The sequence below is a fragment of the Alligator mississippiensis genome, chromosome 9, assembly GCF_030867095.1.
Source record: "Alligator mississippiensis isolate rAllMis1 chromosome 9, rAllMis1, whole genome shotgun sequence".
In the NCBI taxonomy this organism is placed as follows: domain Eukaryota; kingdom Metazoa; phylum Chordata; order Crocodylia; family Alligatoridae; genus Alligator; species Alligator mississippiensis.
Genome location: NC_081832.1, coordinates 67,088,361 through 67,116,155, shown reverse-complemented (window position 1 = coordinate 67,116,155; position 27,795 = coordinate 67,088,361). Strand labels below are relative to the sequence as shown.

At 42.2% G+C, this 27,795-nt stretch overlaps 1 protein-coding gene across 4 annotated transcripts in view; it reads right to left on the bottom strand.

Annotated features, from left to right (window-relative positions):
• Window positions 1-27,795, bottom strand: part of SHROOM1 (shroom family member 1) — an 86,343-nt gene that overhangs the window by 47,347 nt on the left and 11,201 nt on the right. The window contains exons 2-3 of one of the 4 annotated variants that reach the window (XM_019478562.2): window positions 7,013-7,288; window positions 6,260-6,343 (exon numbers count right to left, since the gene is read on the bottom strand). The exons of the other annotated variants lie outside the window; for them this stretch is intronic. The gene's annotated coding sequence lies outside the window, so the exon portion shown is untranslated. The remainder of the gene's footprint in view (window positions 1-6,259; window positions 6,344-7,012; window positions 7,289-27,795) is intronic. 4 annotated transcript variants of the gene reach the window in all.

Below are 27,795 nucleotides of genomic sequence, written 5' to 3'. Positions count from 1 at the left end.
TAGGGACTGTAGTGACAGAATGAAGAGAGACAAATGAGAGGTGGATTCTTGGTCTATATAGTTTAGGGAACTGGATATAACAGCCTTACCTGCTGGAGAGAGTATCCTGTCTGCATCTTCTTGAAGATTTATTTTGCATGTACTGCTGGTAATAACACATAATACTTTGTCTTTCTACAGAACCTCTCTCTCTCTCTGAGGCTCTCCAAGCATTCTATAAAGACAATGAATTAAACCCTACAATCCCATCAGTACTAGTATTCCAGTTTTCCAGATGTGGAAACTGAGACTAAAGGAGGCTAAACGATTTTCCTAAGATCACAGAGTCTGTAACTGGGAAGAGGCTCTAACTCTCCATCCTTCCAAATCTATACCCTGACTACAAGACAATCTTTGTCTAATTTGGTATTCACATATAAATGATTTTTTTTAAAGACAAATGGAAGCCTATGAAATGCAGTTATCATGTAGCACTTACATTGCACTTTATATACATATTAAGGACAATGAACAAACATTAATTCATCTATTTGATACCTAGTAAAAACCAATAATCTAATCACAATCTCACTGCTTCTGACACAAGGAATAGAAGCTACCCCTTTCCAACATCTATTTTCAGTATGTTAATCCAGATGTACTTCATTATCATTGCTCTTGGAATTAACATAATGTCTGATGCCCACCAAACATTCAGGATAAAACAACTAAGCATAAACATGGAAGGCCCATAATATAATATACTGGAACCAGAGTGCAATATTTGTCAAAGGAATGGATTTTCCCATCTCCCTCAGCTCTGTAAACTGCATAATCATTTATGCTTAATCTCTTGCTATATACTGTTATCACTGGCTTCTGCTGAAACAAGCTGTTCCACTTAGTTACATCGACTATGAAAATATTTCCTAGATATAACAATAGCAGGATGTAAATAATTCTGTCAGCAACTCATTACCTATTTAACTTTTGCAATGACAAACAGACAGCACGAAGTACATTCTGGGAGGAAATGGGTTTGGGAAATACAGGTTTATTTCATACAGGGAATAAGTGTTGCTTGGTTTTTCACTCAAGTCTTGCAAAAAGGGAGAAAAGTGAGCTAAAGGCAGGTTAGTCATCCTACTTTCCAGAACCTGTAGGCATACATACATAGTGAAAATCTTACATTCACATGGTGTGCAAATCATCTCATGAAAGAATCCCCCCCCCCCCGGCACCCCCAACCCCATACTCCACCCCCCTGCTCCTGAGGCAGGAATCTGTAGGGGGCCGCAAAACCATCTTTTTGCCTGCCAGAGGAGTTGCTTATGGTAGAGGTATCCCTCATCCAGGCCTTATAATTGCAGAATTGCAGATACCAGATAAAAGGTGCTAGAGGAGGCATAGGCAACCCCTGGCATATGTGCAAGAGCATGGCATTCAAAGGCAGTTTGCTTGGCACTCACACCTCAGGGACGGGGCTGGGGCTGCACTACCACAAGAATCAAGCACTTCACAGCTCCGCCGCTGTCTGCCCCTGGCACACCAACATCTTACGAGGTTACCTCTTACATTGAGGTTATGGATGCTTTTGACGCTCTGCCCAAAACCGTTGCCGACCCCTGTGCTAAAGGGCCCCAATATTGGGCTCTGAGTCTCCAGCCACATCAAACAATACGTGTTTGTTTAATCAACAGTGTAACCAGGCCCTGAGTTCCCTTGGGCATGGATCTCTTTTTAACCTGTTCCATGGGAAGTTTCACATAGCGATTATTCCTAACTTGTCTTTTATTCCTATTTTACCCATGAGTATGGACAGGTAGTCATGTTAGGTTGAGGTTAGGTGGGAGGCAGGGCAGGATGGTACCTTACATACTAACGTGTTCAGAGGCATAAACTTTCAAAGGTTGTTAGATGCTGTGATGAAAGTCTGTAAAGTAGACTGTAGCCTATGAAGCTCATGGCTCTGAATGAGCTAGACTGTGATGTGCCACCCTGCCTTGCCTTCTGCCTACCTTTACCCATAACACTATGTTCTAGTTCTTTTTGTGTACTTATTCCAGGTTAACTATTTCCTATGTAGGAATCTGCCTCTTGTTGCCAAACCTACTTATCTTCTACAATTATCATGTATTTGACTTCTCTTTACCCTGCAAACAAATGGATACTCCCAGATTTAGGGCTATCCCCACAGACAGGCAATGCCACCAGTGAATAAAGACTACGATCAGAGCTCCTGCATTTGCATGAGGTAGACTCTCTGCCTTACAGTGGCAAAGAAGAGGTAGAAAGCCCCATCAGATAAGCTTTCTCTACCTTATTTACAAGACTGTTCCCTAGGTTCTAGTATTCCAGGAAAAGGAATATTTCCGTTTTCTGAAGTTTCTTTTTTTGTGCTAAATTTCCTTTGGACCTTGGGAACTCAATCATCTGCAATTTTTGTATTTCCAGTGAAAAGGACTATGACTTATCACCAACAGCCTCTTTCCCAAGTGTGTGAAGCCTCCTTCTAATCACATGCCCCTAATGTTAGCCTTGCTCTTGAACACTAGACTAAACAGTTCAAAATGTGGTTTCAATAGTTTCCAAGTGTTTCCTGCTCCTTGATCTGCTTTCCTGCTGGCAGGACCAGTAAAGCTCTCTTTGGTGGCAAATGGATTCAAGCAGCAGATGCACAGGGGGTCATGAGAGACCCGCATTTCTCCTCACTGGGTAGTGGCATCAACAGAAAGACATAGTGCCTTCTTTCCCCCTTTTTATTCTGCCTGCACCCCGTTCCATGGCACTGTCCTTATAATTACCCATTGCTTTGTCTTCCAGGGCAGCACCAGTATTTATAATCTCACATAGATCAAGAAGGAATCACTTAGATCCTGTATCAATTGAACAATCGCTTTTGCCAGATTCACATCAAATAGGGCACAGGTAAATGCAAAGAAGCTGAACCTCTATTTTCTGTCCTTCAGTGTCTGCACAAAGAAGATAGGGAAAGATATCACTGAGATTAATCCATTCAAGAGAGAAAGAATAGATAAGTGGAGCCATCCACAATATCTACACACACTAGGTCTGTATTAGATTAAGCTCCTTTTGGTGAATAATGAGCTGAATCAACCTTCCCAGGATCTGAACCTGATTCCAAGAAGCTAGTTCTAATTTTATGCCTTCCAATTATCTTCTTAAAAACACAAAGCTAATATTTCAACTGTAGCCTGTAGAAATGGTCTAAAAGATTCTGAATAACAAACCCTGAAAACAGGATCCAAAACATCTTTTAGGTTCCAGGAGGTGACTACCTAAGCTGATTGCCTAGGAGGTACATGGAGGGGGTGGGGGGCGTTTTAATTAGAGCGGTTCCTGGAGAGCCGCTGTAATTCAAATGCTACAGCATCACATGTATTAAGCCCCTGCCCATTTAAAAATGGCCATGGGATGCTTTAACTAAAGCTCATTTGACAAGTGTTAGTTAAAGCACCCCAGCAGCCATTTTTAAACCCGCAGGAGCTGCAGCATGTGACACTGCAGCAATACTAGAGTGTTCTAAGTAGAATGCATCAAAGCACAAATATAGACACCCGTGTGCCTGGGATGTCTCCAGCAAGCAGGACAGTACTATGCAGATCAAAGAGAATAAAGCCCATCCAGATGCTGAAGTCATTCTCCTCTGCAATGTATCTGCCTTGGAGGTGAAAACTGCCCTTTGGTTTATTACCTTCCGCCTTGCACAGCGTTAACGTTGCACTGGAAAGGCAAGGAAAACAAAGAACAGCCATGGACATTTCATTATCTTGCTAATCAATTATTAACTACGGTTTCATTTCTGACCACCCATTTGATCAACGATCTTAACTCTTACACTATTTACACTTTGCTGTGCAGACTGAACCTCTACGAAGCTGAGGCCCCATCCTAAGATAACAACAAAGCACACAACTAAAACGGATACTGGTTAGGACCTAGTACATACATCTCCTATCACATTTCCCACAAAAAAGTAGTCAGCCCATGCAGAGGGCCCACAAATATAGCTGGTGAAGAGGAGTATGAAGCTCTGCTGCACTTTGTCTTAAAAAGTTCTTACAACAGAACTAGGTAGAAACCCTTGCAACAGAGGCTTTAGTTTTCTGGTGGCAAGACTTCATTCCCAGGCAGGATTCAAAGACAGCCAAGTGAAGCACTAACAGTTGGAAACTGATTATTATACACAACAGGAAGTATTTAGATGCATCTCCTTAAAAGAGGTGTGAGCAAAATAGGGGAGAGAAAAGGGACTGAATTAACCATATGCCACAACTGGCAGGTCCAGCAACAATGGGAGCTGCCCTGTAGGGCTTACAAGGTTGTTTTTTTTATTTACTATTTGTAAAACGTTATGGGTTGAATACAGCTAGAGTCTTTTCCTAAAGTGATGTCAATCGGGAACCCAGAACTCCTAGAATAAAACTCTTATTTCCCACTATCATTGAGTTTGTTCACTCAAAAGACAGGCAACAATATTTTTATTCCGCAACTAAATAAGCCATAGAGGGTCTTAGTCTATCTTAGACAGCCTGAGTCTTAGACTCATTTTTGTCTGGGCTATCCAAAACCCTACATATCCAACTCTCTGTCACTGTTTCCTAATCTGAACTGCCAAATGGTTTATTACAGGAAGGCAACAAGGCTCAGATTGTGAAATGAACTAATCCCAAGGGAAAACTGGGAATGCTTTTTAAACCTCCTAGAGAAACAAATCTGCTCATTTGCAGCTAGATTTACATTTTTTGTGTGGTACTCAACCCAAAAAGAAAGTGCTCCTTAGAGTAATCTAGTTTGTGTTTTTAACATTCCCCAAGCAGGTAAAGGTGAAGTCATCTCGCTAGAAGTTCAGAGTACTGTTTACAGTTTAATTAGCAGAAAAAGCAGGCAGAGAATGTGGGTCTTGTAGGCTAGGGACAGAAGTTACACATAAACTAGTTTAAGTCATTAGAAACTGGTTTAAATCAGTAACAGAACAGAAATTCAGTGCACATAAACCAGTTTCAAAATGGCTAAAACTGGTTTAAGATAAACCTGGTTGAATGTAGTTTCAGACTTAACTGATTTGGGTCAAACCAGTTTATGAAACTTCTGTCCCAGACCCCTTCCTGGTTTAAATTAAATCAGAGTCCCCCGGCATCCCAGCATGTCTTGCAGCCCTAGGCTGGGATGGGCTGTCTGCTCCAGCACAGAAGGGTTTAGGGGAAGGGAAAATGTGGGGATTGCCCCTCCCCCCAGCAAACCCCAGCTGGGGGGTTAAACTGTGGATTACAACTTCCAGAGGCACCTGGAAGCAGGAAGAGGAAGTGATGACCAACCCTGCAGAGTTCTGGTTCTGTGATTCTGGACTGCATATCCCAGAGAACTTGGGGGTGGTAGGAAGAGGAAGCGAACACAGCCCATGCTGGTTACATGCCAGAGAGCCATGTCCTATCGCCCCCCAGCTTCTGGCCTGAGCAACTGCATTTCCTGAATCAAAAGTGAATGTGTTGAGTTGTTTCTCAGTTTAATCTCTTCATTTTAAACTAACCTGCAAAGACTGAATCGATTCAGCCTTGGGCTTTTTGACCGTCTGTACTTAGCCTTGGATGTGCAAATCATGCTGACCTCTGAAAATACCTAGTTGTTGAATGGAAAGAGAATGCAGGAGCCTCCTGATTATAATTCTGGGCTTGTTCATTCCCGCAATGTTTGAGGTGTTTCTGCAAACAACTGCGTTTTTTGTTACACAGACATAAGCAATGGCACAATCTACCATGACTACATTCAACTTTCATCCAGATGGCCACTATTTATTTAGCTGACCAGTAATTTAAGAGCAAATTGATAAAGATCATATTGCATCACTGAATAATCAACTCAGAAGCAGGGCATTATTTTAAAGACTGTTTTCTCAAACAGTTGTAGAATATTTGATTTCTCCAGAAGGAAGGAAGTAAAGAAGTTTTGAATTAGAGCATCTTAAGGAACATGGGATTTGCTTGTTTCCCTATAATGAAAAGAGGATGCTGTACTTTGTAATGTGCTTGAGAAAAAAACTACCTTAATCTAAAAACCTCATGTATTACATTTCCCAATAGAATAATAGAAAACCGACACATTCAGAAACACCAGTTAGCACTATTGTTTGGAAGAGGGAGAAGGGAATTGCCTAGAAAATACCATACCCCTCCTTGGCACTGATAGCTTTCAAGTACATTTGACAGAGATGGATAATTTGTCAAAACCTCAGAGACACAAAAGACATGTCCCACATTACCTCCATGCCATGCCCAGAAATAGTCATGAAGCACACGTTCCAATCACTCACGTATGCAGCATATCAGATTCTGGCACTCTGAAACTAATAAAAAGAGTATTTTATACTGTGACAAATGCTAGAAACAGCAAAGCGCTAAGATTTTATGGAATCGCCATTCTATAATGTTAAAATCTGTCTTCTTCTGGTTTCTCAGTCAGGGGAAAAAGGATGGCTCCTAAATAACTCTAAAATCCTCTCCTTTGTGTCAAGGTTTTTAAATGATACCTAGACTTCTAAAATCCTACAGATTTCAAACACCTCCCCATTTCCTACACATAACAACAAGAATAACAGAACTTCCCCACTTCACAGATGTAAAGACTTTAGAAATTACAGTTAAGGAGGCTCCATATCAGTACTCAAATTGAATAGAATATCTAACTTTTCTGTCTTTGGAGTCTCAGCATCAAATCACAACTTATTTTCCCAGGCAAAACTCATGGGAAGGATAGTAGTTCAAAGTGAATTCATGACTGGATGGAAGTAGTTCTCCTGGTACAGGACTGTGTAATATGTACGCTGGCACCAGTGGAATGAATGGAAGGTTTGCTTTTAAGTACAGGGGCAGCCCTGGCCAACAACAACATTATGCTAATATGCAGACAAAAAAAAATATAACAAACGATTGTTTTGTAACGAAAAACCGGGTAAACTACTATGCATTTCCCTAACAGTTTTCAACCAAGAACGGCAGTGCTTTGCAAGTATTACCTGCAAACAAGTTGGTAAGAGCTGCATAGTAGCACTTCACACACCCCAGAAATTCTGCCCTCTCTGGGATAGAATGCTTCAACATCATATAGTAATCTAGGGCATGAAGAAAAGAATGACTTCCTAGGGCAGACAGATTCGCTGTTGGTCAGCTCCTACAAAAATGTGCCAGCATCTTGTGTCAGGGTAGTTACCAGCTTTCATCAATCATGCTCAGTGTTGGTAACTCCAAGCATACAAAACTCATGGCCCAGGCCCCCAAAAATCATAAGACAGCTGGAAAAAAAAAAAAAAAGATTTTGTAATCACAATACATATTAGGTTCTTTTTATTGGCCTTCTAAGCCTTTAGTGTGCATTTTGCATCATGTTTCCAAGCTTTTCCCCCCATATTAATGCATGCTACAGAAACCTACCTCTTGTTTCCAATTAAAGCTGCAATCTTGAGTAACCCTTACATTGTTCCAGCTGGTACTTTAAGAAAACACTAAATTTTACACACTTTGTGATAAAAAATGCAAATGGAAACAATGCATGCAAAGCCGGATTAACCCTTTAGCGGGCCCTAGGCAAACAAAACTCGTAGGCCCCTAGTTGAAGATGGATTTTTTATATTCCTATTTTTCACTCAATAATTATAATATGTAAAATATGTACAACTGGGCCCCTTCTTCACCTACAGCCCTAGGCATATGCCTAGTTTGCCTATGCATTAATCTGGTCCTGAATGCATGCTTAATTTGTGAACTCTAATAGAATCACAGCACAAGGTGGGACGGCAGTAGGAAAATAATAATTACTACTCTAGACCACAACCTGCCTCTCCAGTCTACAGTATAGATCTATTTGAACTTCACTCCACTATTATGCATTCTGTGCTTACACTGTATACATGGAACTCCTAGTAACACTCACCGTCATTTGTAGAAACATATAGAATATGCGACAGTGATGTACGGCAGGCACAATACTTAGAGTCCATTAGCACATTATATAATAATACTTCCTTACTTTCTCTATAGGGGTTACTGCTGCTTAGTTCTACATCAGGGGTAGCCAACCTACATCTTCAGAGCCACTTCCAGCTCTTCAGAAGTTAATATGCGTCTCTTTGAATCTTGGAAGCTGGAATCTTGGCCCGTTTGGAAGCTGTTCATCGTGTGCTTGTGCAAAGATTCAAGGAGATGCATATTAACTTCTGAAAAGCCACATGTGGCTCTGGAGCCGCAAGTTGGCCACCCCCATTCTAGATATATCAGATAAGCATTGTCACAGCAACTCCCCAGAATGCTGGGAGTTGTCTTCTCCTTCAGCTCAAAATGCAACCAATTGGATACTTCCCACTAAGGCCAGCATTATGAAGCAACTTTTAAATTCAGGATACAGTGAAAAGCGCATCTGCCTTGACTGTTATGTCAGTTATTCAATGAACAGGTAAAGAACTTAACAAGAGAAGATATTGGCAAAATAAATGGAAAAAATAATCCAGTAAACACTCTCTTCAAGATCCTTCCTTTTCCCATTGCACTTGTAATCTTATGAATGGCTAGAAGTGCAGCCTGTTTTAATGTGTGCTCAAGAAAGTGGTAATCAAAAAAAGTGAAATACAACAGACACAAAATACCAAATGTTTCTCATGAAAGCCTTCAATGTGTCAGGGTAGATGTTACCCTACAATGCCATTTTCATTAGTTGGCATCACTGGGTTAGAATACTGGTTTAAAAACCGGGATCAGTGATGAAATAAATACAAAGTAAAAATAAAAATTATTTCCTTGTTTTTTCAAGACCATCCAAATAGTAACAGCCTGGCAGGAGCAGAACCCTGCCGCCAGGAAACAATTGCTTGTGACAGATGTCACTTATACAGTTCATCATCTAGTTAGTAGGGCAGAGGATTGAACAGAGACACACTCTTACTTTTCGTATTACTTCATCACAGTTTTAGGGCAGGAATATGGCAAAGTCATTCAACATTTTCTATTAATTAGTGTTATTAAAGGATCTTGTAGATAAAAGGCAATGTTAAGTCTCAGTTGTTATCCCAAGCTTTGCAAAAGCATCATGAGCCAAAGGTCCTTATTCATGCTGTGTTTATTCATGCCTTCCCCAGACAAAACTCCAGTGGCGATGTTGGACGAGTGAGTATTTCAGAATTTGTCCCCAATAAGATATATTCAAACACATACAAATTCTATCCCACCACGTTAACTATAGTGAAAGCAGAGAGACTGATACTGGACTAGTGCATACCTGCCTCAGCTGAGATTGGGGCCCATTTGCTACCCTCTGCACAAACACAGAGACACTCCCTGCCCCTGAGTGGCTTAAGGTCTAAAGAGATGAAACAAAGAGCAAAAACAAGAAAAGGTCAGAGCAAATCAAAGCTGGAAATAAAAACATGTTTTGACTTCCAGTCAACAACGCTGCTTTCCTTTACTAACCCCGTGCATAGATGGCTCATCTTAGATAAGAATTATCCATGCACGTGTGTGTCACTGAGTATACAAGCTTGTAGTTTGAGATGTATACAAAATCTAATCTGTCACCTCTTCTGTCCCAGAAGGTCACTTAAAGCCCCAGGATGAAGACAAGAGTCAAAAATGCCTCTCCTCTGGCTCTGTGGTTGTCTACAAGAACAGAACTTGCCCATAAGAGAGAGATTTCCTGCAGTTCAATCAGATTCTTCTGAATGAACTCTCTCAGATAGGAAGGATCATCACAGACTTCATCACATTCCAAATGTAAAGGTGCACTTCTCTGGGCTGCCTTCTCCAATACAAACATCCAGCAACATGTACTTTTAAAAAGCCTTTCCAAAGCAAAATGCTTCCCAAGCCTTACGATAATAAGTGTGGGGAAGGAACCTATGTTGAATAGAACAGAATATTAATGATTTTTTAAATGTCTGTAAATATTTTTCTTTGTCTCCGATTCCTATTCACATTCTTTTAAAAGCAGTTTATCTGAAAGCATCCCATTTTTAAAAAATGTGGCATTGGTTTATTATTCCAGAACATGAACATTTTTACCCGCTGCCTAATTCCTTGAGTCATTTAAATAGTTTTCTGGTATTAAAGTTGTTCATGGATCTTTAAGTGTGAACAATCAAGTCGTATTTCAAAGTCCCAGTAGAAAATTAAATAAATTATAATCAAACAAGTGTCCCATGTTTCCATCTAAGCACATACAGTTTCAGTACTACTGAAATTGGAGATCTAAGCTCACTCATACTTTAATGATTTCACCTAAATGGGTTGCTCATATGTAAGTTATAAGAACCGTGCTTGATATTTTAACACTGGCCTTGCAGCTAAACCTTAGCAGTTACAAGAAGTAAAAAGATTATAACTAGAGTGCCTTATTTTACTATTTATAATTCAGGAAGTAAGTATGCAATTGTGAATAGTGCAGATTAGAGAAAAGAGCTGTGATAGAATATTTTATGAAGTTTAAGGATGTCACAAAAAGTAATTTGTTTAATTCATCAGGAAATTAGAAGATTAAGAAAATGTATTAAATTACATCTCAGGGCATCTAACTCTGAATCTGTTCAAGTTCAGAATGCGTTGGATTCCTGCGCCCAGCATTGCAGCCAACAGAACTAATACAATTTGGCAAGTCAGACTTGCACCTAGTGAGAACACTACTAGAACAGAATATACTATTCTCACAGCCATGTTACAAGAAAGATGCCAACAATTTAAAGGAAATTCAGAAAACACAGATGGGATGGACTGATTTATGAAGGATGCTCAAAATAATAATTTGTATAACCTGCCTAAATGGTGACTCATTGGATATATAACTGTAGATACAACTAATCAGATAACAGCTTTTTGGAGAACGTGCCCCATTCCATTAAAAATTATTTACACGGCTGTATGTATACTCTGCATACATGCAACAGTATTTGAAGTGGGTGAGGGTAAGTTTATCCTTCATAATGCCACGGGCATAGAGTCAGAAAAGTGCCTGAATGAAGGGTTTTGAGCTGCCCAGATGGCTTTGAAATTACAGATTGTGGTTGCTCTAATTATTTGTTGCAATTTTTAGAGACTTTAATTTTCCCCACTTTCACAGTTCCCAGCATCTCACATGAGGCTCTTCATTTTGCAGCACAGAACTTCAAAAGATGAGGCATTCTGTAGGTATGTGTCCTTCTACATTTGACAAGTCTATCCAGAAGAGCTATCAATATGTGACAGCAGTCCCAGGGGACACCGCAGCTGCGGAGGGAAGCACTGGGCCCCCACACAGCTCAGACAGGCAGGCAGGCTCTGGGGGGGAAAATTTTTTTCTTGGGAGGAGCCTGCCTTCCCAGGCTCCTGCCAGGCTGCCTCCAGGACTTTCTGCACAGCACGTGAGCTGCATGGAGCCCAGTGCTTTATTCTGCGGCTGTAGGGGCAGCAAACTAAAACTCCAAGGAGTTTTAGTTTGCTGCGCCCCAAGTCATTTAAGGTGTGTTATGCTGCCGAATTTGCTACAGCAGCTGTATTTAATGTGCAATACGCTGCTGACACATGCAAACATTGACACCATTAAAGTGGTGCAAAAGCATTTAGTCCGCTTTAAAGTATCATGTACACATGCCCCTCATTTCATCTACACATAGACCAAGAGACCAGGCTGATGCTATTGGGTAATGAGCTGACAGAAAGAGAGAGATTTTTCTCACTAAGAGTCATGCATTTCTGCCCTTCTAGAGCCAACACTTTCAGAAGGAGCTCTGTGTGCCATCGTGTACACGTATATAACTGCAAACACAAAATGATGGAGTTTACACATGGAAACCTCACTGGATGAATAAAGCACCAATGTAGTTTATACAGGTATATTTTATTTATGCACCAAAGCCACACTCAGAACAGTATTTTACTTGCAAAACTGTAGTAATACAAGACCTCTGAAAATCTGTCCCTTTGTAACTGGATGGAAACCTTTAGACCCTGTGTGTGTCAATCGTCAGCTAATGTAAAAGGGCAGAGCTGACCTCAATGTAGCTACATCAATTTACATTCACATTAGACTGAAGTCAATGGAGCTACACTTGTGGCCTTGTACCTGTGCTTTCCCTCAAGTATAAAAATAAGATCAGCTATTAAACACAGATGACTCCGTGGTTCTCTCTAATTCCTGATCTCTCCAGTACAATCGTATGAGATGTACTGAAGGTACCAGGTGTTCTGATATGATCATTTATGCACCAACAATTATACTGAGACTACCGGTTCAAAATGCACCTTAAGGTCCAATGCAGGTCCCATTCAAGTAAAAAAACTCAAGTAAAAAAACAACCTCCCATAGGCTTCTATAGAAATAAGTTACAGTGAAGGAGGTTTGTGCTATTCTTGGGTAAAAAGCATAGACAAAACAGCCATCCAGTTTTTGGAAACTGCCAGTGCCTTAATTTCTGCTGTTCTCTTTCATTTCTTCTACAGATAATTAATATATGGCTGGGACCTAAATGAGAATTGTTATTGCATTCAGAAGACTGAATCAGGAATCATAGCTGCAGTGAAGTACTGATAACAAACACTGGTGCAAAATTTTAATAAAACATGGACTCCAGGAAACTCCGATCTATGGCCACCTCCACACGTGTGTGGACATCTGGGTCCCCAGTGACACCTAGCAGCAACACACCTTGTGCTGCCGCTAGCTGTCCCTAACCCCGGGGAATGCCTGTGCCACGTGCCTGCTGGTGTGCAGCAAGTTACCTCGGTGGGGCAGGGGAGGCTGGGACCAGCACTGGGATGGACCCAGCAGCCTTACTGGGATCCTGAGGGCCTCCTGGGGCTGCAGCAGTAGCGATCCTGCTCTGGCCAACCAGGCTCTGGTTTTGAGTAGCGCACACTGTCCCCATGAATGCTGTTCCACCTTTTATTTCTGTTGGGTTTTTTGACCTCTGGATATCCAGGGGTTTAAAAAAAAAAACAAACAGTAGTAGTGTACTGCTACTTTTCAGCACGGAGGACAACTGAATGTGTGGTACGTGGTGCCGCAGATGTGTCTGCAGTGTCACATACTGCACAGTCACGCTCGTCTGGATGTGGCCTGTTTTTCCAGGCACCATAAAAAGTGTAGCAAGCAAAGAGAGAGAGAAAGATGTTCCGGTTCCCGGGGGACAAGCACCCACCTGAAGAGCAATAACAACAGCTGCCATGTGCTTTTGTCATCAGGTATGCGCTCTTTTCTTTGTGTGCCCCCAAAAATAAATAAATAAAGAAGGCTTCTGTTGGTGTGTTGATACAGTTACACAGCAAGGACAGAGCCCGGCTCTGCTTTCTCTCACAACACTCCGGCACAATGGTGTCTTTATTACAGGGAGTCTAAATAAATAATACGCCCATTAGGCATAAGAAAGGCAAGCAGCATTACATTATTGAGTTCCAAAACCAGAATGAGGAACCTTTCACCACTCGAATGAAGAAACAAACAGGCTAGCCCTGTACGGCTAGGAGACCCACTGACGCAAACAAGGCCATTTCTTTCGCAGGCAGAAATTCCAGTGGGCCAACGCTTACACTAATTACCACAGCTGAGGGACTGGTCCATTTACTTTAGCCCCGGGTACTGATTGATACCAGATGGTTTTTCCTTTACCTATGTTTTTCTTGGGGCTTCCCCTGACTTCAGTGGGAGTCTTGGCTGCAGAAAGATAGCAGGATCTGGCTCAGTATCTCTGGAATGTAGCTTTTTAAATCTGTCTTGAAACGACTGCAAAAGCACTGCAAGCATATACATTTTGTCTAGTAAAAGAAATATTATTTTAATAAGCAAACTCCAAAATTAATTTCAGAGGTTTCAAAAGCATGTCTGGCTCATTAATCTTTTGAGGACTGCAGACGTATCTTCGTGTTCTGCTAAAACTTTCATTTGGCTGGTAGTCTGGAAATGCCAGTTAATCATTTAAAGTCTGGAGTCTCTCTGAACTTCAGAATGCATCGGAATGGCAGAATAATATATACATCCATTAAATTCCTTCCTTTTCATCTTTGCAACCTCGACCTTTCAAATAGGATTTTACGTATTTAAGATTTATATTTTCCTAAGAATTACTTTTTACTTACTAAGAATTGCGCTGCCAGCCAAGGATCTGAACCTAAAATTTCTGCACAATGCAAATTCAGGATGTCAGTAAGGGTTTAAGTGTGGAAGAAACAGAAGACCAGGACTTAGGAGTGATAATTCATGAGCAGGAATCTGTTAAACAATAAGGAGCGAACAGAACAAGAGGCCTAAGAATATGACTGTTATGGAATTTTTTCTTATGTCAGAAATCTACAATCTTACAGACGGTTCACTGTATTTTTAGTCTGATAGCATAATAGGGCTGAGACTATATTAACAATAAAGGGAACACTACCGTTTCTTTAGGAAAGAGGGGGGAAATTAAACTATTACTTCAACCTCATGACTGATCACTACCAATAAACAGGTCCAGTTAACCTTGAAAGGGATTTTTCTCATCTGTTGATAACACAAGAAAGATATGATCAGGTTTACTTGAAAACTATTTCTGATTTATGAATAATACATTCCAGGCAAAATTTCTAATGTACACCTAAAAAAACATCTGTGATACATCTACATGGAAGAAAAGGGCTATATGAAAAATAAAAAAGGAAACCATGATGAGGGTATCAGTTCACAGATGCAACAAAATCTTTTGCCAATGGATATAAAAGGTGACAATCATACCCTTCAGTTAAACAGTACATTTCAGGTGCATGGACAGTTCAGAGCTATGGTTTGCGCAAGTTCTTGCAGTAAGTCAGGAGCAAATCTGGGAACAGACACATCTTCTGCTTCCTACTTCCATGATCTGTTCACCAAAGTACATTCCCTCCTCATAAGGTAGGTTAGTTACCCTGCTGTATTGTTTTATTCAGATAGTCTCAATTTAAATGAAAGAGCACAAAACTGCATATTTAGTTACCTGAATTGAGTGTTTTCAGAAGGACCAGGAAACCATATCTACTACAGAAATACTACTGAATCACTTGTGAAAAATCAGGCCATTATTAAATGCCTTAATATGGATTTAGGTGCCTAATTATAATCCTATGTCTGTAGAAAGGCTTCCATATGTCCTCCACATTCTGTTGCAGGAGGTTTGCCATTTGGAAAATTAGAACAGCTGGTGCAAGAGGACAGGCAGCAGAGGAATAGATACATCATTGAATAATTCTCATCCGTGTAATTCTAGGCTTGATTATGTCTCTGCATCTGTCTGCTGTGTGCAATTCCTCAGCCCCTGCTGGAAAATACCACATGGCAGGAATGGTAGCTGAGCTATCTAAGTAGCAGATGCTATTTGTAGAGAAAATAACATTCTCTTGTTAAAACAGCTCATTTAATTCAAAATCTTGCAAAATGTTCTCGTGACATTGTGGCCTGAAACTAGAAAAATCTTGCACAAATTTGGGATGTGAAAGACTCCTTCCTTCTTAGGTTAAGCTGTCAGAACTATGCAAATAATTGATATTTTCAGTTTAGCCATTAAATCAGTAGAATAAAAAGCTCAGTTCAGATAGAAATCATTTTTTTTGGTATTTTTCAACAAAAAGAAAAACTTACATGTCGTATTTAATCTCAAATGGAATCTCATCAGTTTGACCAGCAAGGAAACATTTTGTTTATGGCACTTGTAATAAAAGGAAGGAAAAATACACAAGGCTGCCAGATGAGAAGGCATCACTTTTACTCTCACCTTGTATCCAAGAGCCCAGTGCTTAGGATGTTCAGCCAGGGTTCAATTCCCTTTGCTACATAAAGAGATTTGAACCCACATCTTCCAAATTTCCAGTGAGAGACTTAACCACCATACTAGTAGGTAGTCATAGGTCTAGGTTTCCTGCAGTCTGTCACACAGGGCTTCTCCCCTTATTACTTAATCCATGTTAACTGAGGCAGAGAGAGAGTAGTAAAAAATAGCAGTAGTGAGAGATATGGAAGACTCAAGTTCAAAGCTACTCTGTCGGAAGTAGAGAAGGGATTTGAACCAATGTCTCTCCTTTCTCAGTGGGTATGTCTACACAAGACCCTGACTGCACAGTAGCCTAATAACACTGCGTAGTAGCATGTCTGAGCACAAACAGCATTAATACAGTACTATTAGGCTACTGCACAGTAGTGTCACCTAAAAGATATTCACCAGTGCTACTGCACAGTCACTCCTGTTACAGCACATGTATTTAGTGCTTGCTAATACAAGCACTAAATAAATGCTCAGTAATGACTGCAGAGTAGCGTCTCATGTAGTCGTGCCCAATGAATGTCAAGTGCTAGCTGAATCAGTCTCTGGTGCAATGAATAATTCATTTATCCACGAAAGTAGAATAGCATCAGCAGGAGGGATCACCTCAGACACCAGAGACCATGCAATTAGGATACTCAAAACCCTTCAGGCAGAGGAAAGAATTAAGCCAGGTCTTCTGTGTCCTGGCTGTGTCTTAGTGAATGGTTTCTTAGACAAAAATGGAGGCACGACTCCCTCTTCACCCAATGGGTTTTCATCTACAGTAGTTCTAAATATTTTTCCTAGCAAAACTCACCTGCAAGACTGACAATTTCACAAACAGTTAAACTGACTGAAGTCACATTTCAAACCAAAGAACAAACAGCCCCCCTCAGCTCTCCAGCTGTCCTGCTGTCATGATGCTTCCTCTGTCACAAAAAAGAAATTATTTCTGATACTGGATCAAAGCCACAGGAGAAGCTGGTTTGGGATTAGGGTTTCAACTTCTTAGAGTAATTTATACTCTAATTTGAGGGAATAAAAGGGAAAACTTCCTTCCCAAATCCAAGTGACCGTCTTTAGCCATGACACAATTGGGATCCTTTGAAAACCTAATAATGTCGTTCTTAGCTCAGCCATAATACAATGTCAAAGGTATAAAAGACTCCATACCAAAATACAAAAAACCAGCCTGAAAAACCATACCAGAATCTACTGTACGGAAGTATGAAGCTCTAATCGCAGCTTAACTGGGCAGGCCCTGATATTTTATATACTTAACGGACAGGAATATTCCTAACATCTGGTATTTTAACTGTTTGAAAAAAAATGTGTGTCGCATATATTTTCCATAACTGTCACATTGCACTGAATCTAGCACGGCATTGATACTGTCTTCCAGCATGCAGTAGGTTGCATTTGTTTGCATACTTGCCCTGTGATGGGCTGGGTATTCTTCCTGCCTGGCAAATGCAGCATTGTTATAAGAGAGGAAATAAACAGCATGCGGGTTGACATTTTCAAACTTGCCTAAGGGTGTGTCTACACTGCAATGACTACAACTTATACAGCTGAATCTGAGCTAGCTTTAAACTACCTACCTCAGGTTCTGATAGCGCTACAGCTCTGGCAGCACAGAGCTAGGCACAGGCCTTCTGGGTAGTTTCTGTGGGTGGTAGTGGTGGCAGCATTCATTCCTATGGCTCCCTACCACTGTTCCCTCTGCTGCAATATTTCTGAACTAACGGGGAACCCTATGGCCCACAGCAGTTCAACCCCATGCTCCAGATCAGGCCAGATGAGTTGAACACCACTATTCTAACACATTAGGTGAGTTAAGTGGACTTAGGTGCCCAAGCACAAATTTATTTCATGCTGCCCAAGTCCTTGAAAAACTCCTGGTATCTAAGTGGTAAGTGGGTCCTGCTTCTTGCTGCTTTGTTGTAGCTTGGTCCTAAGAGTTAGGGATAGTGTGTTATACAAGTAGATGCATTAATGGATTTTCAGGGACTTGAACAGGACAGAAGAAAAACCCACTTAGGCACCTAACAAACAGGTGCCCAATAGGTAGAAAAGAATCTGGTCCATAAAGCATGAAGCTGGGGGCAGATGTGAAAGGACTGGTGAGCATTTCAAAGTGCCTCATCTACATTACAATCATACCTGGGCCTAGTTTCAGGCACCAAAGGATTTATGGTTTCAAACTCAGGGTTTCATGTTGGTGATGAATACATGAGATTCAGATCTGTTCTTAAAAAAAAAGGAATAGATATTAATCACTCTATGGTGAGTTGAGGACACATCAGTCAACCTGACCCCCCATTTTTGTTTTCTCAGCTGAGACTCCCAACAAGGGAAGCAGTTGTTAAGGTAACTTTTCTTTCAAAATCAGTGAAACTCTGAGCAGACACACTTGCAGAAAGCAAAAACACAAAACCTCAGGCTGTTGTCAGGATCCATGATAGGAGGCAGGTACCCCAATCTCAGCTCTCCTGGAAGCATGCAGAGTCCACGCTGCAGGACTCTATAGGAGTAATGGAAGCTTTCTGAGAGACAGTATACAGGCACCCCTCGCTTAACACGGTTTCACTTACCATGGTTTCATTATAACGTGCATTTAAAATACCTACCTAATTTCACTGAGCGCTGAGCGCATTTCATTATAATGCTCAGCGCAGGCGTGGGGAGAAGCAGTGGTGGCGGCAGCAAGAGAAGTGGTGAGTGGCAGCCAGCGGGAGCCCAGGGAGGGGTGGCAGGAGCCTGGCGTCTGCTCTGCCACATGGTGCTGGAGCGGGCATGGAAGAGCTGTAGCAGGGAGAAGGGGAGAGTGGGGGCCATGAGCTTGGAGCCCAGGCCAGCAGGGCCCAGGAGCACAGGGTCTGCTCTAGCACTGGAGCAGCCAGTGGGCAGGGAGGAGCAGCAGCAGCAAGAAGGGGTAGATGTGGGGCATGCGTGCAGGGCCTGGGCCAACTGGGCAGCAGGAGCATGGGGCCCAAGGCCAGGGCCGGCAGGAGTGCAGGGCCTGAGCCAGTGCAAGCCAAGCCCACAGAGCTCCCCTGCCCCCGAGCCTGCAGCGATCTGGCGGTGGCAGCTTGTCCCTGTGCCGGGTACCCTGGACGGAGCCCGCACTGGGCAAAGCGGGGTGTGGGCAGGTGGGTGGCCCCACTCCTTATCCCACGCCAGACCCCTGACTAAGGCCCCATGGGTGGGGTAGCTGGGGCCATAAACAGGTGCACTGGTAGCTGGTGGGTGCAGGCCGGCAGGGGCCATTGTGGTGGGGGAACAACGAGGCTGGGAGGAGCTGATGCCTTCCCTGGCACAGCCTGCATTGTGCCTTGCCGGGAGCAGCCCGGCCAGGGCCAGCAGGAGCACAGGGCGCGGGCCGGCAGGGCCCAGGGCAGAGCTGCACAAGTGTGGGGTCTATGTTGGCAGGTGATACGGAACCAATTCTCTTTATTTACATTAAATCCTATGGGGAAATGGGTTTGCTTGACACTGTTTCACTTAGCACTCAGTTTTTCTAGAAACAATTAGGAGCGCTAAGCAGGGGTTACCTATAAATGTACATGCCCTAACATTCACCATACCACATCCCCCAGTCCAAAAAGTTCCCAACCAGCTGATGCCTAGTGAAAAGAAGAGCCTTTCTTCAGAATATTCACACCCAGAATATAGACTCCTTTGGCAACATGTATATGTTGGGGGAAAAAAATTAATCTATTTTCAGAATGTAGCCCACAATTAAATTTTAATTCTGTGAATTTTAAAGTAGGTATCAAGTGTAGAATACAAAAGAGACATCCACCCTGTGATTAAGAGATTGTGTTGTTTGAAACCAAACTGTCTTCTGCAGTGTATAAAATGGCCTTCTTCAGCACCAGAGGGGGGTAGAAGAGTGAAGAAAGAAGTATGGACAGGTGCAAATTGAACATTTGGTGTAAGAAGAAAGACAACACGATATATGGATTAGACAAAAACATAAATAGCATGAGCTCATCTGCTCTTTGCTGAAAGGCCCCTTAAACATATAAATCCCCCAGTAATGTGGAACATGTGCATAGTGCTATTGCAGGGAATCAGTAGGAACGATCTCCTTTCCGACTCAATGAAAGGAGCATTCCTGGTGCAAGTTGAGCCGTTAGCCTTTGAAATTCTCATTCAGCGTGCAGTATAGTAGACAGTGTGTGTTCTCTCGAGGTATCACATAGCTGATGGTATGAGCATGCCAATGTAGGGTGGGTACTACATACTACCGTCTGCATGAATCTCCTTATCAGACCAAGTGGGTATTGGGAATATTGTTTCCTTAAAAGGTTTTCAGATGTGAAAAGCTGAAGAGAGCAGTTTTGAAAAATGTAGGGCTGTTTTCACAAGTGAGTACTGCACAAGAGGGTGTCAACAATGTTCAAGCAGGCAATATGTCTTTAATGTTTGTTTTTCAGCAAAATGCAATATAAAAGTAGGTTGTCCTGCATAGTAGCATCCTAGGTAGCAAAGCATTCATCAGTAGCAAAGCATCCGAATCGAACACCCAAAGCTTGAGAGCAGTCAGAAACCCAAATCTTTATTGCAGAAGTTAGCCCTGTACTAACATATTTCTGTACATGTTATATACACAATTGTTCTTTTCAGAAATTAACCTTGTACTACCATAAAAGTACACCCATCAAAACCCTGGATCCATCCCTATATTCTGGAGGCTCTAGAGGCTTCCTGTCTGAATGTTTTGACTTGGTTCTCTCTCTATTCACTTTATTTTACAACTTTTACATATATGCTGAGGATTAGAAAAAGACCATTTTATATTTATGGCCTTTTTCAGTACATCAAATTGGGGATGTTTGCTGCCTTCAGAAGAATCCCTATACAGTATAGCCTCATAAATCCAGATATCAAAAATCCGGTATTCTCAAAAATCTGGCACTTTTTAAAAATACACTACATCAGGGAGTAACAGCAGCCAGTCCAGGAGCAGCAGAGGGGGAAGCTTGCACATGGCGGCTACTGCCACCACCCACCACCCCATGCCACCACTGTGTGTGTGACCGTAGCTCCGGGACCGGCCGCCACTACCTCCCCTCCCCCTACCACCAGCTCCGTGACCAGCCACCGCTCCGGTTTCAAAAACCTGGAATTTTCAAATTCCCGGCAGGTGCTTGGTCCCAGGCATGCCAGATTTATGAGGTTATACTGTATTTTATATTTAGTGTCAAAGAAAAGTAAGTAACAAAAAGCCCTTCCTTCAGACTGTGTGAGCATAGACATAGGGTCCATTTCTGGCCCCGTGTATAATGCCTCTCAATAGATGTACTGAAAAAACGTGGTTTGTGGTGAAATTTCTGATCAGGTCACTCACTTAGAGAAAAGAATCATATATACCATACACAGAAATGTGTGCTCTGGTATTCGCTGTCAAATAATAAAACGATGCTAAGCCTGTATCATGGAATACAATCCACTTAGAATAACATCACAAAATGCAACATCTATATCAAGGGTGGCCAACCTGCAGTACACATAAGGGCAGGGACAGACAGCACAGTGGCAGATTTGGCAGGAAGCAGAGCAGAAGATTGGGCAGAAAGCAAAAAACACAGCAGCAGATTAGGCAGGGGACAGGGATCAGAGTGGCACTTGGGGAGGGTCTGGGGCTAATCTGTGGCCTTCAGTTGTTTATATGATGCATGGCAGTGCTATGCCAAGACATGTGATGCTAAATCTATGTATGCTAGCTCCCAAACAACAGTATGGCTACATTATTGTAGCAGAGCATGCAGGCTAGTACAGCGCTGTACTAACACAGCTATAGCTTCTTCTGATCTACGAGCTTGCACACACAGACCAAGGCATGTCCTACCATAGCACTGTCTTGTACTGCACTGACACGCACCCTGTGTACATGGGGTGCCGGAGGGTCAGGATTAAGTTTTATAGGCTGGCCTGGTAGCACTACCTATATTGATACTGTTCGCATTGTAAAACCCAGCAGTCAGTTGCTTCTTTTGAAACACGTTAACCATTGGGCTAGAACAGGGGTTGTCAGATAACCCTGGGGTTACGTGAGAAGGCCCTAGGGGGTACATGCAGGTGGGAGGGGACGGAGTGCCACCACACATTATCCCACGCTGCCACGTGGGCACCGCCCACCCGGCTGGAGATGGGGGAGGCTTACACGTGGCGGTTGCTGCCGCTCCACATGCGGCCATGCACCACCACCCCCCTCCCGCTGGGGGGTACAATGATCCAAAAATGTTGAAAACCCCTGGGCTAGAATTTTCTTGTCTGATGTGCTGTCAGGCTGATCTGGGGGGGAGAATATTCAGCCAAAATGCTTTAGCTATTTCCAAGAGCAATGCTAGGAAAAGTACATTGTTTAACTGTATTAAAAATTCTGGCAATCTTTTCTTTGTCACAGTATCCAAACAGTTCCTTGGAACAAGGAATTCAGCACAGAGCAGCTGCTGTTAAGGATGTGTCTTTGGTTGCACCTATGAAAACCTGTCCAAATTTGGCCTAGTTCTAAGCCTTTGAATAATCACAGCTTGCACATACTCAACAGAGCTAAAGCCTCCAACAATGCAGCCACAGCTGAGAGAAACTGTCCCTGGAATTCCAGCTCTGGGTTGCTGCACGTTGCCCCCTGGTCTGGGCAGTGAAGTGGAATTTCAGGAGCCTGTCTCGCTTGGGCTCTCAGCTCTGCCTGCTTTTGGCCCAGGTAGCCTGGAGGAGGATGCCAGTTCATTTGGATGTGGAAAGGACAAAAGGCAGAAAGAGGCAGGTAGAGTAGACTGGGACAAGATCATCTATATGGAGAGTAGGACTGGAAAGGGGGTGGGGGGCAGAAATCAAGATTATGATAAGCTGTTAGTCCTGGTCTCCTTGCTCAGACAAAAAAGGCAGAGGAGATCACAAGTAGAAGGTAGTGACTTGAGGGTGAGACTGATCAGAGGAGAAGTTGGAAGGAAATGCGACTGTCTAGGCAAGGAGATGAGACCTGATAACCAGATCTAATGAGAAACAGGGGTAAACTGAGACTGAAAAATGCAAAGGGACTGGGATGAGAAACTTGGCAGATTTAGGAGATACTAGGGTTGGATCAGCATTTTAGGGAGAGGTTCCTAGATTAAGGAACTAGTTGGGAAGAAGAATGTAGGCAGAGAGAATGATGTATATTGTATGAGGAACAAGGGGTAGAGAGGCCACTAGAACTAGGAACTGGAGGGAAAAAATTTAGGACTAGCTTCAAAGAGATTAGGACTGGAATTAGAAGCCTGAAGACTGGGACTGGCTAGGAAAGGAGAATGAGATGATCAAAAAAATACTGAAACAGTGCAATATATTGGAGTGGTTCAACAAGGTTCAACAACACTATACTGCAGATGGTTCAACAAGAACAAGTGCAAAGCCCTGCACTAAGGACGGAACAATGCCATGCATCAGTACAGGCTGGGGACTGACTGGCTAAGCAGCAGATCTGCAGAAAAGGACCTGGGGGGTCACAGTGGACAAGAAGCTGAATATGAGCCAGCAGTGTGCCCTTGTTGCAAAGAAAGCTAATGGCATCCTGGGCTGCATTAGTAGGTGTGTTGCCAGCAAGTCAAGGGAAGTGATTATTCCCCTCTATTCAGCACTGGTGGAGGATTTAATAGCAGCCTTCAACTTCCTGAAGGGGGGTTTGAAAGAGGATGGAGCTGGACTGTTCTCAGTGGTGGCAGATGACAGAACAAGGAGTAATGGTCTCAAGTTGCAGCAAGGGAAGTTTAGGTTAGATATTAGAAAGAATGTTCTTGTTAGGAGGGTAGTAAAACACTGGAACAGGTTACCCAGAGACAGGGCTGAGAGGTGATCTGTCTACAAATTTGTCAGGTGGGGCAGCAAGGAATAGGAGATACTCTGTTTACCAAGGCACGCCCTGGAGTAACCAGAAACAACAACCACAAGCTGACAGAGAGCAGATTTAGATTAGACGTTAGGAAGAACTTCTTTATGGTAAAGGTTACCAGAATCTGGAATGGGCTTTCAAGGGAGGTGGTGCTCTCCCCTACTTCGGAAGTCTTTAAGAGGAGACTGGACAAGCACCTGGCTGGGGTCCTGTGACCCCAGTGCTCTTTCCTCCCCAGGGCAGGTGGTCAGACTCAATGATCTACTCCCTTCTGATCCTAAAAATCTATGATGGAATCTCCATCCTTGGAGATTTTCAAAACCCGGCTAGACAAAGCTTTGGCTGGGATGACCTAGTTGGGGATGGTCTTGCCTTGAGCAGGGGGTTGGACTAAATGACCTCCTGAGGTCCCTTCCAAACCTAATTTTCTATGTTTCTATGATTCAACAAGGCCTAATTAACTTTGCACAGACAGTCTTGTGACTCTTCTTAACTCTAGAAGACTTCACTTTATGACCTTAACAATTTTGTTCTGTCATAATAGATATAGAGAGATATTTTGCAAATTTTTATAAGATGTGCCCAAGGTGTGTTCAAATCCCCTTCATAAAGTACTATTACAGAAAAGATGCAATTTCCTGGCTTTTAGTCTAGTGGCTAAGCTTTTAATTTCATTGTTGCCCCTTAAGGTTAGTTCTTTCAATACCTTGAGGAGACAGAAGCTCACCTTTCAAATTCATGTAATAAAACAGATGGAGTGCATGTCACTCAGTTAAACTGTACAAGAGAAAAAATACGTATTTGATAATACCATACATATGGTCTCAGTCTGTGTGGCAGACAGAAGCAATAGTATCTGTCTGGCTTGATCACTTGAGATGGTACACAGAACTGAATAGGGGCATTACATAAAACAATATTTAGTTTAACTGCTATTTGTAAATCAGTTGGCTTTGTATTTTACAATAGTGGAACTTGGAACTGGAGACAAACAGTAAATTGGATCCACCACCAGTGAACCCAGGTGTAACCTCTGGGTTAACCCAACAGAGACTGGCCCAGATGTCAGATCCGGAATTAAAATCAGTGCCTAAAACTGCAACTACTTTGCGATTATAAAGAGGCCACTCTGCTGACAGTCCTGAATAGTCCAAACCTCCAGAAAATTTTCTGGCCAGGCCATCCATGAAAACTTGAAACAAATATTGATTTTATTTAAATAAATGTGTTTTGTCACAACAAACTCAACTTTGCATTATGCTTGTCCTTCCTAGGCCTGATCCAGAGCCTATTTAAATCAATGGCAGTCTTTCAATTGACTTTAGCAAGCTTTGGATCAAAAGCAAAGTCAGCCAGCAGGAAATGAAGAGACAATATCCAAAGCAATTTATCTTTCACATACCATTGAGACTAATTTCTCCCGATTTTCAACAAAATTTATAATAAGCCTCTCTGTTTCCACAGTGTAAATGGTGATGAAAAAAGAGAAAAGAGTGCTGAAGACTGAAAGAACAGCAGCTAGAGAATGTAGGGCTCCTTAATTGTATGGTGCATGGCTACTGTAATCAATTCTAGGCACTGAAACTGGTATTTTGGCCTTCCACTTAAAGGGCCAGATCTTCCACTGCCATAAACTGACATAGCTCAATTAACAGCAAGAGAGTTATACTGAGGTTCTGACGTAAAACCTATTAGTGGATGAATCCTCCCTCCCTTCCATCTCCCTCCTGCAACTGGATTTATGCCTTCATAAATGTTAAAAAGTTTTAATACCCCCCCACAACAAACAACAGTTGTTTGCTCACTGCCACAAGCCCCCACCCTTACATTTGAAATCTGAGCCTTGCCTACCCTGGAACATTCTTGGAACAACTGATATAACAAGGCCAAATAAATTAAACTAGTTAATTGAAAGACTGAGTACGAAGAACTGTAACAATTGCATCATTTTCTAAAAGATACTGATATAAACTGTTATGCTGCAACTGTCTCTTCTGCATGATTCTGCAGTGATGCAAGTGTAGTAAAACTGCTCCAAACTTAACCCTGCTTCATTAAAAAGTTCAAATGAGGACGGGTAAGCCAACACGTACTGCTACAGGATCATGCAGATATCACAAATCATACAAGTTCACGTGCACTCCCAGGCAGCAGTTTCCATGATGTTCGGGAGATTTCTAAAACATTTTTCCTCCTTTTCCTTGTAAGTGCCTATTAAAGATGCTGTCATATTTGTTTTGCACGAAGCATGTTTCTAGGTTTCCTTTATATATTCACAAACTGCGTTTCCCATAGGATCTTGTCCCAACCCTGTCTCTCCCTCACCCAGATCCATTTTCATGGCTTCCTAATTCCCAGCCTCCCTTCTGCAGGATTCTCATATTGAGCCCACTCTCCTCATCAGAACAGTCCTACCCTCCTTCTCTTGTAATACTGTCCGAGCCCCAATCTTCCTCCCCACGCCCAGTCCTATTCTCATTGCTTTGTTTATCCCATTTCCCCTCACCCAGCACCTCATCTGAGCTTCTCCCCCCAGCATCCCTAATCCAATGCCCCCCAACACTATCATGTCCTAGTCTTTTTGCCTAAGCATTCCCAGTTCTTCTCCGCATCCTGAACCCATCACTCCCACAGCAGTTGTGAGTTCTGAGGTCCTTGTCCATCCAATTCCAGGTTCCCAGCTACTCTCCTTCAGTTTTCCCCATAAAGCCTACTAGTTCCTTGTTCCTTTCTTTACCAGGTCCCAGTCTTTGTTTCTCCTCCCAGTCCTATTTGCATTCCAGTCAGGTGGGTTTTGCCTCCACTCTGCTTGGGTAACTAGGGGAAAGCCACTGAAAACAGAGGAAAAACTCCCTGCTCTCAGTTCCATTGTATGCTCTCTACTTATTCCTTAACTCTTGACCCAAGAGGTTTTCAGCTTGTGGCTGGTATAGATGCGGTTGGGTAACACATTAGAGCTGGGAAGGGATGGGGCATGCTCAGTCATTCTATGGGGATGTCACATGTGCAGTCCAGTTAGTGCTGGGAATGATGAGGCTTGAGTATGCTCAGTGTGGGCAGGATTTTCAGGGATTTTAGCTGCTGGAGCCAGTGTCTCTTAAGATGTGAAGCCACAGGTTTTCACTGGTTTACAACTTGACTAAAATTGCATGGGGTTGTGCGAAAGACAAAAGCCACCCCTTTCCAAAGTTCAATTCCCTCGTCCAAACCAGGAAGGCAACAGCACTGTTCAAGTCTCCAGAATCTCACACAGGTAAAGCAATCTATTTTTCACCAAGGCTCAGTCTTAGAAATGGCTAAAGAATTTGTCTGAAATTTTCCAAAAAATGCAAACCGAGGCAGACACTTGGCATTGGAAAGCCTCAGGCAAGCAGGAAAACTTTGGCAAGTGAAAACCGGATTTTTAAAGAAAAGTGTCAATAAGAGGCATTATTGCCAGCGCACCCCATGATTCCATCTATTCTGGGTTATATTCTGATGCTCAATAGTACCATATGTAGATTTACAGTGCTATTCAACGCGAGTAAAGATATCAGAATCTGACCCTCTGAATTTCATCACTTGTGTATTAACAGTACCAAAGACAAAATAGTCTCACTATTAAACTGCAAAATAATCACAACAAAGTCAGATTGTGAATTTTAAATGTTTTCTTATCTTTTTGTAAATAGGATCAGTTTTTCGGTGAAAAGGCTTTTCACCGAAATATAAAACCATGTCCTGTCCAAGTAAAAAACAAAAACCCCCACAAATTTAAAATGGAATCTACTGGTATTAAGACAGATATGACATTTTTATTCAAAATAACTCAAAATTATGTTCTGATTCTTTTGGTTATATCTTGTGACAATATAGTTACTGGCTGAAAGCAGCATTGCTTGCTCTCTCTCATCAAGTACTGCTAAAGAGTTTTATTACTGAAAGGAGAAATCTATTAATGGGTCTCCATACAATAGGAACAGAAATTTCAAGGCAATTATTGCCCGTGTGACGTTTACAGGAAATAATTATGTAGCTTAGGCCTTTAAAATGAATAAAGCGGTTCCAATCAGCTTCTGAAGGGAACATACAAATTAAAGCATGTTGCTGCCTACCAAATACTTTTTTAAAGTATAAATCCAGTACATTCTAAACCGTAAGCAGACTCTTTTTGCTTCTA